This window comes from Phytophthora infestans, genomic scaffold, assembly GCF_000142945.1.
Source record: "Phytophthora infestans T30-4 supercont1.12 genomic scaffold, whole genome shotgun sequence".
Taxonomy (NCBI): Eukaryota; Oomycota; class Peronosporomycetes; order Peronosporales; family Peronosporaceae; genus Phytophthora; species Phytophthora infestans.
Window position 1 is genome coordinate 2,832,596 of NW_003303747.1, and position 9,533 is coordinate 2,842,128.

The window sequence follows — 9,533 nt, forward strand, 5'->3', positions numbered from 1 at the left end:
CCGGTCAGTGTGTCCAGTAATGCATTCCATCAACGGCTGAGACGAAATGCATAAACGGCACCTCGCGGAGTTGAGCCATGTGAAGGGTCAAACGCCAATCATTGAAAACTGCTTGCGAGGCCCGGATCCGTAACGTCACCAACGGGAGTGTAAGGGTGCGTGGCAGAGTGACCGGAGCTGGTCGTGACGCAGTCGAGCTCGGCCGGGACGGAACAGACGCTACACACACACTCGGCGAATGAGCAGCCGACAGAGATTGGGCAGGAGCCATGTCAGGGGTTGACGCAGGCTGCCGATGCTTGTGGTCTCGGTGCTTCTTATGGTGCTTCTTGAATTTCTTCGACCGGTGACCAGTAGGAATCGACGAGGCACGACGCTTGCGGTGTTGCTGTTTCCCTGAAGCCGACGCGGAGGTGGAAGGCGTCGCCCCGTCACCAGAATCCATCGATGAATGGCGCGAGGAGTGGCGATCACTCGGCGACAAAGATTCACCACTCATCTCATCGTCAGAACCGAAGATTGCCTCATGAAGGCTTCTCGCGTTGGCAGAACGACGAGCATCTTCGCCCGCCGAGTCAGAGCCTGAAGGACTACCAGCCGAGTTCTGGGACAGAGAAATGGGATCCGAGAGCGACCCAGTGGCAAGATTGGTCGAGCTGGCAGAAGGTGCAGAACCATTGCCGGGCCCTAAGACCTCGTCGTCAGAAGCGTCAAGGTCCTCGAGCAGCTGAGCGGTCACGTACGAGCAGTCGCAGCAGATCTCTGGATGGGGCGCCCAGAAGGAGATGTCAGCTCGGCCGAGCTCACAGGGAGAGACGGTCTGAGAACATTTAACAGCCGGAGTCACAAGGTCAGTCGGTGTAGTAGATGCACTAATACCTCGAGATGGAGAGACGTGAGAGGATCAAGGACCAGGTGACGACCGGGAGTGCTCATCCTCCGCTGACACAACGCTGAGTGATACGCTTGACTGGGGCAACTCAGCCGAGCTAGGTGAGGTCGAGTCTGGGGCAAAAACACTCGTAGTCGGGACAGGCAATGAAGCCATGACATCAGAAGAAGACACCGACAAGGGTCGGGTAGCCCCGAGTGACGACGTCAACAGAGGACCAGAGGACGGAGATCCCACCAGAGTCGTCGAATCAGCCGCAAGAACGGCGCCGTCGGCAGGCCCAGACATATCAAACTCGTACTCAGCTTCGCTCGAGGCTCGATCTTCGTCTTCCGAGTGAGCGGAGACAGCTGGCTGAGTAGCGGAACTCAACTGAAGGTGACGAACCTTTTTCCGCCGAGTCCGACGGCGAGATTTACCAGAGCGGGGTTTCCCTCCATCGGACATGGTCGCTTGAGGAGAATTCGAACGCAAAAGCGCACTGACAACCTTTCGTGTCCCTCCTCCTCCCCTGGAAGTGGACAAGCGTACGGCTGAGGCGGATGCGGCGCCGGCGAACGGTGACGAGGACCAGCAGCAGTGGGAGACTTTGGATTTGCATAGCGCCGAAGCCGCTGCGTAGACGTCAAGTCAGCCAACGGAGCACGTAAAGCTGGGCAAGGGTCGGCACGGGTTGATTCGCAGCCGTCGCTGAGCTCACATAAGCTGCCGCCGAGTCTGCCGAAGAGGTCGTAAAGGAAGCCGGACCCACTGGAGGTGCAGAATTCCGTGGTTGAACACTAGGACCAACAGTGGGACCAGCAGTGGAGCCCACCGCTGAGGCGTCTTGAAGAGGATGGATGATCAGCTTCAGCCGTCGGGACTCGCCAGCAGGGACGTTGAGAACTTCGAGGAAGCGAGACTCTATGTAACGGGGTTACATGGTGTGGAGCACACAGGGGTACGAAGTACCCGGAGAGTTAACAAACTCTCAGTACATAAGTTGGAGAGTTAACAAGGTCTCTCAGTACGTTGGCTGAAAGCCACACGTTATGCATTTGATTAGGTTTAACTATGCTAGATAGTTAAAGAGATACATTTACCCCTAGGCGGCTTGGCCGCAATAATAGTAAATAAAACACTTCTGGTTTTGAAGCATAAAAGTTAAGGTGTTAACTTTGAGCCCTGGTCTTGGGCTGTAAGTGTCCTTTGGATAAGGAACTTAGTATTAGTGACTCTTTGAGTCGAACGTCTTCCTCTGACGCTAAAGCTACGGCAGCCCCGCTGCACTTGGTAGCACTTGTAGTCAATCCCGCTCCTGAGTCGGTTGACTATATCCTCTGCGAGGATGGAACACCCCGTGTTCGCGAATTTGCCCCCGGCGCAGCAGGACGCGCTTACTAAGCTTATGTCCTTGCTTGGCCCGGAGGGCGTGGCTCATCTTGCATCGCAAGGTCCAGAGGCGGTCACTGCCAGGCTGGAATCGTTCTCCCGCTACGAGAACGCGCTCTTGGAGCATGTCCAAGAGAAGATGAGCGCCGCAACGGCGGCGGCGTCGATGACGCGTGAAGAGTCTATGAGACTGAAACCGCTCATGGTGAGCGTAAAAACCTTCGAGGGGAAGGATGGAGAGAATCTCCTTCTCTGGACCCGTGAGGTCGAGATGGCCATGGGATCGGCCCTGCTCCAGTCTGAGCATCAGCGCGTGGCGCTGGCTATCTCCAGGCTTGGAGGTCGCGCTCGCAAATGGGCACTAACGTGCGGCACGTCTGTTGACGCTGCATTTCCCACTTGGGATCAGCTGAAGCAACAGCTTTCGCGCGTGTTCGCGCCGCCTAATCAGGCGTACCGTATCCGGTCAAAGTTCCTTGCTACCCGCCAGGGTAAGAAGGATTTGTTGGACTATGTCCAAGAGTTGAGATCTCTTATCGCCGGGATGGGCGGCGGGACTCTCTTCCGGGAACTGGTCAGCGTGACCGTGTTCATGTAGGGACTTCGTGTGAGCGCAGCTCGAACGGGAGTGTTCCGTGTACACCCTAACTCTTTTGAAGAGGCGGTGGATGTGGCATTGAATGCCGAGCACAACTTCAGGTCGGCGCGACCTGGTTGGAGCGCTGGTAGCGCAAGCTCTTCGAGCGGTCCAGAGCCGATGGACCTCAGCTATGCTGAAGATGAAGAAGCGGAGCTTCTTGCTGCGGAGCAGCGCGCCGGCATCCGCCGATGCTTTGTGTGCAATAGCACTAAGCACTTGAGGGCCTATTGCCCTCTGCGCAAGAAGCGCGAGGCTCCGGCGAGCCAACCCTCCGGGTCATCGCCGGGAAACGGCAACTCCCAGTAGGCGCGGGGCGGCCTACTGGGGAAGAACTGAGTTCTGTTGTGCCTCGAAGAGGTAGAGGACAACGGGGCTCAGCCCCGAAGAGAGCTGAGCTCTCTTACGAGAAGAGTGTGTGCAAGCCGGGCTTGCTGGTCGTTCAAGCGAACGTGAAGGGCTTTGCAAAGCCATGGAGAGTCTTGATTGACTCGGGAGCCTCGGGCAACTACGCCCGTCGCTCCACCCTGGAAGGGAGTCAGCTGTATGCTGAGGCACTGGAAGTGCCAACGAGAGATACGATCCCTGTCCGTCTCGTGACGGGGACACTGGTAACTGTGTCGAAGGTCTCTGTCGACCTTGGAGTGAAGTTTGAGAACTTCGATAGCGTGGAACGCTGTTTGGTCTTAGACCTGGATGCGAGGTATGACCTCATCCTTGGCATGGCATGGCTGGAACGTCATGAGCCATGGATCGACTGGAAGTCGAAAACGCTAGGTACGTCGCACCCTCCTCCTAGTGGAGCTTTGATGAGTCATGAACCCACCTCTGCTAGGAAGCAGAAGCGCTTTTGGCGCGAGGCCGAGGCGGCCGTAGTGCTGGACATTGGTATGTCCGAAATTGTTAGCAACGAGGTTGCTGTTTGCCCTGAGGGCGTACGTGGTGCGGCACGTTATCCGCGGAGCGGTGCAGGTCAGGTCAATGACCAACTGCTGGGTCCTGGTGAGGACGAGCGCGGAGTGGCGCGTAATCCACTGAGTGGTATGAATCTGGTCGATGACCTACCGCTGCGTGACCCGAGGGTCGCGGTCGACTGCGAGTCGAGGCATCATGGGCGTGGCCCAGGAGATGCAGGTGAAGTGACACCTAGTTTACTGTGTGAAGGTCAAGAATCCCTTGGCTTTCAGCCGAGTGTCTTGCGAGACACTGTATCCTCTTCGAGGAGTGATGGTGCTGCTGCACCCGGTGGTGGTGACGGAGATGTCGCCACACCGCCCTCATCAGGCCGGGCTCGGTCGCGGAGGGAGAGGAGGAGAAGACGCAGGGCGTCTGTGACGTCTTCGACGTCGGACGATGTGTCCAACGTGACGAGCGGTGATGCTCCACGTGATTGCTGTGAACAGCTGTATACACTCGTGAACGGAGTGACGGGGGAGGTAGAAGGCGATATCAGCCTTGATACTCTGCCCGCTGCAGATGCTCTGCTAGAGCTGGACGAGATGTCCATTGCCGAGTTCGGCGAAGCCTTAAAGGCAGGCGAGCTAGCCGAGGTGGTCTTGCTGGGACCTGAGGAGGAGTTGAACTCCTCATCCGTCGTGGACGACGCGGTCCTAGAGGACACCAAGAAGGCGCTGAGCGCAAGAAGTGGATCGGCGATCCTCAAAGATCCTTCGGATCCCTTCTACCCGGTGGTGAAGGAGTATGGAGACGTTGTCTCAAAAGACCCACCGACGGGCCTGCCTCCGGATCGAGGCGTGTGTCATGAGATTGACCTGGTTCCTGGAACCAAATACTGCGTAACAAGGCAATGGCCTTTGCCGAGAGAGCAGTGTGACGTCATTGACGCATTCTTCCGTGCGAAGCACGAGGCAGGGATGGTGCGTGAGAGTAAGTCTCCGCACTCGACACCCACGTTCTGTGTCAGAAAGCCGAACGGCAAGTGGCGCATTGTTCATGCTTTTAACAAGCTAAATGCGGCCACTATCCCGGCGCAAACGCCGATTCCTCGCAAGGATGTTCTGCAGAACAACATGGTAGGCTGTACGCTGTACAGCGCGCTCGACTTGGTCGATGGCTACTACCAATTGCTCATGAGAGCGAGCGACATTCCGCTGACAGCGGTGAGTACTCCGAGCGGTATGCTCTGGGAGTGGCTGGTGATGCCCCAGGGGCTGTCGAACGCACCAGCAACGTTCAATCGTCTTGTGACGCAGCTGTTTAGGCCCCACCGGGCGTACGCTCAAACGTACTTTGACGATATATTCGTCCATAGTCGTGCCGAGCACGGAAAGTCAGACGTGGATAACCACATTGACCACTTGCGAGCGGTGCTCGAGTGCATGCGCACTAATAAGTTGTATGCCAACTTGGACAAGTGCGTCTTTGGCGCGGAGGAGATACCTTTCCTCGGGTGCTTCATTGGGAAGCGTGGCTTACGGGCAGATCCTGCCAAAGTCAAGGCCATCGTGGACTGGCCGGTTCCCAAGAACCAAAAAGACTTACGCAAGTGGCTAGGCTTAGCCAATTACTTGCACAAGTACAGTGCGAACTACGCGGAGATGGCTCGGCCATTATCAGATCTCCTTAAGAAGGACGCACCATGGTGCTGGAACGTCGAGCACGACGGAGCCTTTGAGGCTGTGAAGGAGAGCCTTCTCCAGGCTCCGATCCTTGCGCTACCGGACCCGGATAGTCCGTTTAGCGTCGTCTGTGACGCCTCCGATTTTGCAATCGGTTGTGCTTTACTACAAGCAGACGCCGAAGGGCGTGAACGCGTGATCGCGTTTGAGTCTCGCCAGCTCAAAGCTGCAGAGAAGAACTATCCAGTTCATGACAAAGAGCTACTTGCAATGAAGTATGCTCTAGTCAAATTCAGGGTACACCTGCTAGGCTCTAAGCCTTTTGTGATCTTTACTGATCATGCGTCGTTACGCACTGCGACACAGTCGCCTCATCTCTCTCAGAGAATGGCAAGATGGCTTTCCTTCTTTGCCGAGTATAACTTCGAGGTGAAGTACAAGCCGGGGCGGCTTAATGTAGTGGCCGATGCGCTCTCGCGCAGGCCGGACTACGAGTTAGCTCATGCCACGACAGTGACGTCGTCAGTGCCTGACTTGATACGCGGAGCGTATGCACAAGACGACATGTGCGTAGCGCTGCTACGGGCTCTTGGGAGCGAAGAGTTTAAAGACTCGGACAAGGAATTGTCTGGGCGCTTACGCGCGAGGCTGCATCGATACTCACTCGATGGCGGCCTGCTGTACTACAGCACCGACGCTGAGGATTAACCCTCGTGTAGTCGTTCCTCATGATGGAGGATCTAAAGTATCGAATCCTCTATGAGGTTTCATGATACGCCCGTGGGCGGGCACTTAGGTCGGGAGAAGACCTATGGCTCGGTGAGCTCGATGTACTGGTGGCCCAAGATGTATAAGTGGGTCGGCACCTATGTACGCACATGTGAGACGTGTCAACGGACAAAGTCCCGCGCCGAGCACGGCAGCGCCATTGGCGAGTTTGCCTGTCCCCAAGGGATGCTGGCAGTCCATGAGTATGGACTTTGTGTTTGGCCTTCCCAAGGATAAGGCGGGAAACACAGGTATAGTGGTCTTTGTAGACCGATTGAGCAAGATGGCTCATTTAGCGGCAGTGCCGGACACCATTGATGGTGAAGGTACAGCTTTGCTGTTTTTAGACCGAGTCTTTCGCCAACATGGCTTGCCTGAGGCAATTGTCTCGGGGCTAGTTTCGCGCTTCACCGCGAAGTTCTGGACGTCCCTCTTCAGAGTGCTCGGCACTCGTTTGGACATGTCCACGGCGGACCATCCGCAGACCGATGGTCAAACCGAACGCGTGAATCGCGTTGTGGAGGATACCCTCCGAAGCGTATGCGCTGAGGCGCCAAAACGCTGGAGCCAGATGCTCCCACTCGTTGAGTTCGCATTAAATAATGCAGTGCACGCCTCGACAGGCTACACTCCGTTCTATGTGAACGGCTTGGTTAACCCTCGCGTCCCACGGACGCCGCCATGCACTGACTCAGGGCTTGGTGGGGGAGGGATAGCCGAGCGGCTAGCTGATGTCAGCCCTGTTGCGGTTCGCAAGCAAGTCGATGACTTTGTCTCTTTGAGACTGAGCGTAATGCGTCAAGTACGCGACGCTATGGCTGAAAGCCAAGACACGCAAAAGGAACATGCAGATGCCAAGGGCAGAAGCAATGTTGAGAGGTTTGAGGTCGGTGACCAAGTTTTATTAAACGCTAAAAACCTACCTACTCATGCAGTGTCTGCAGTCTTCAAGACGAAGTTAAGACCTCGGTTCATAGGACCGTTCAAGGTCGTGGCCAGGAAGGGCCTAGCGTATACGCTCAACCTTCCGAAGAAGATGCGCACGCATCCGGTCTTCTATGTCGGCTTGCTTAAGCCATACCAAGACCCTGCTCAGGTGAGCGCGGAGGCGTTGGCACCAACGGTGGCTGGGCCACGGACAGCTGCAGGGCAGCAGGTGGTAGAGCCACGGGAGGCTGAACGACAGCAAGTGGTGGATCCACAGATGGCTGATCAACAGCATGTGGCAGAGCCACAGGTCGCGGAGCGAAGTGCTCGAGATGCAGGAGCAAGGCAAGCTGAACGTTCAGCCGAGCAGCTGGACGCTCAAGGTCCGAGACCTGGTTGTGAGTCAACAGTGGTGGCTCTAACCTATCCACAAGGTGGATCATCTCTTCGAGATCGACCGATGGGCGGTGAACGTTCGCGTCGTGGACGCCGGCGTCGTATGGACGCAGACGCCGTTCCGGCAAGTGCTGACTCTCCCCGCGAGAGCCCAGCTGAGGCAAGGCCTCCTCCTGCTCTGCTCAATGAGCATGGTGAGCTCCACTTTCACGTGGAACGCCTTGTGGCGTGGCGTAGACGCCAGGGTCGTACCCAGTACTTGGTGAAGTGGAGGGGTTACCCTCACTCACAGAACTCATGGGAGTTTGAGGTTATCCTCCGGCAAGATTGCCCTGACGTCGTTGACGCTTACGATCGGGCACATCATGTGCCGAAGCGCCACCATGGCGTGCGACAGCGTCGCCAGGCGCTGGGCGCCTCTCACTAGCGTGGGGAGCGATCAGGTCAGTAGTTGAGCTCAGGACTTCACCAGTGGCTGCAGCAGCCAGCTCGTACGTATGAGCGGTGCTCGCAGCGGGAGCAGGAGGTGGAGAGACCTCGTAGTGTTAGGGACATGGTCCTGAAGGAAGCGGGTGCTTCGTGTTGTGCTGAACAAGGTTCAGGCACAAGCGTCTCGATAGACGCATAGTTGTTTTGAAACAACTTGCTCGATGAGCATGATTCAAATGTGGATGCGCTGTAACAGCGAAAGTGGTGTCCCGCACGGGGATCGAACCACTGGCCTTTGGCTTGACAGGCCGGAGCTCTACAATTGAGCTACAAGGGCGATGCCCGTGCGTCAGTCCGAGAACGGACTACTCATGGTATGAGAGGGCTGCGCCCGGGTGGATTTGAACCACCGACCTGTGGCTTTCAAAGCCAGCGCTCGACCACTGAGCTGAAAGGGCGTTGCCCTTAAGCTTGTCCATTCAAGGACAACAGTTCATGGAACGAGAGGGCTGTGCCCTGGTGGGCTCGAACCACCGACCTGTGGCTCTCAAAGCCAACGCTCAACCATTGAGCTAAAAGGGTGTTGCCCTTAAGCTTGTCCAAGCGTGAACAATCGTTCATGGAACGAGAGGGCTGTGCCCTAGTGGGTTTGAACCACGGACCTATCGCTTGTGAAGCGAGTGTTCAACCGCTGAGCTGTTGTCGACGACTCGAATGAGTCAAGAGCATTGCTCTAAGCGGTTTGCAGCTCTTGGAGTAGGCGCGGAGCGCGAGCGTAGGTCTGAGACCGCTTGAGAGCAAGATGCGCGCTGCGCTTGGAGCATTGGGCCGTGGGCCGACGACGAGAAGTTGGACATCAACGATGCGTAGGCGTTTGTGAGCTCACGGAGCTGTACAACGCTGGTGTGAGGTGTAGTAACCTCCGCCGTCTTAACAAGACGTGACCTCGCTGAGGAGAGTTTCGAGAACGGAATGTTCTCATCTTAGTGGGGGAGAGTGTAACGGGGTTACATGGTGTGGAGCACACAGGGGTACGAAGTACCCGGAGAGTTAACAAACTCTCAGTACATAAGTTGGAGAGTTAACAAGGTCTCTCAGTACGTTGGCTGAAAGCCACACGTTATGCATTTGATTAGGTTTAACTATGCTAGATAGTTAAAGAGATACATTTACCCCTAGGCGGCTTGGCCGCAATAATAGTAAATAAAAGACTTCTGGTTTTGAAGCATAAAAGTTAAGGTGTTAACTTTGAGCCCTGGTCTTGGGCTGTAAGTGTCCTTTGGATAAGGAACTTAGTATTAGTGACTCTTTGAGTCGAACGTCTTCCTCTGACGCTAAAGCTACGGCAGCCCCGCTGCACTCTAAGACGCGACACAACCGGGCGTTAAGACAAAGGTCGGACGGATCGAGTCCGGGAGCCTCCAACCCGGCGCCAGCAGCAGCCATGTGAGGATCGTGCATCGGAAGGGTATCGTTCCGGCGGATGATCCGCTTCTGCCGCAAGATCACTGACCGCTGACCAGCGATCACCAAC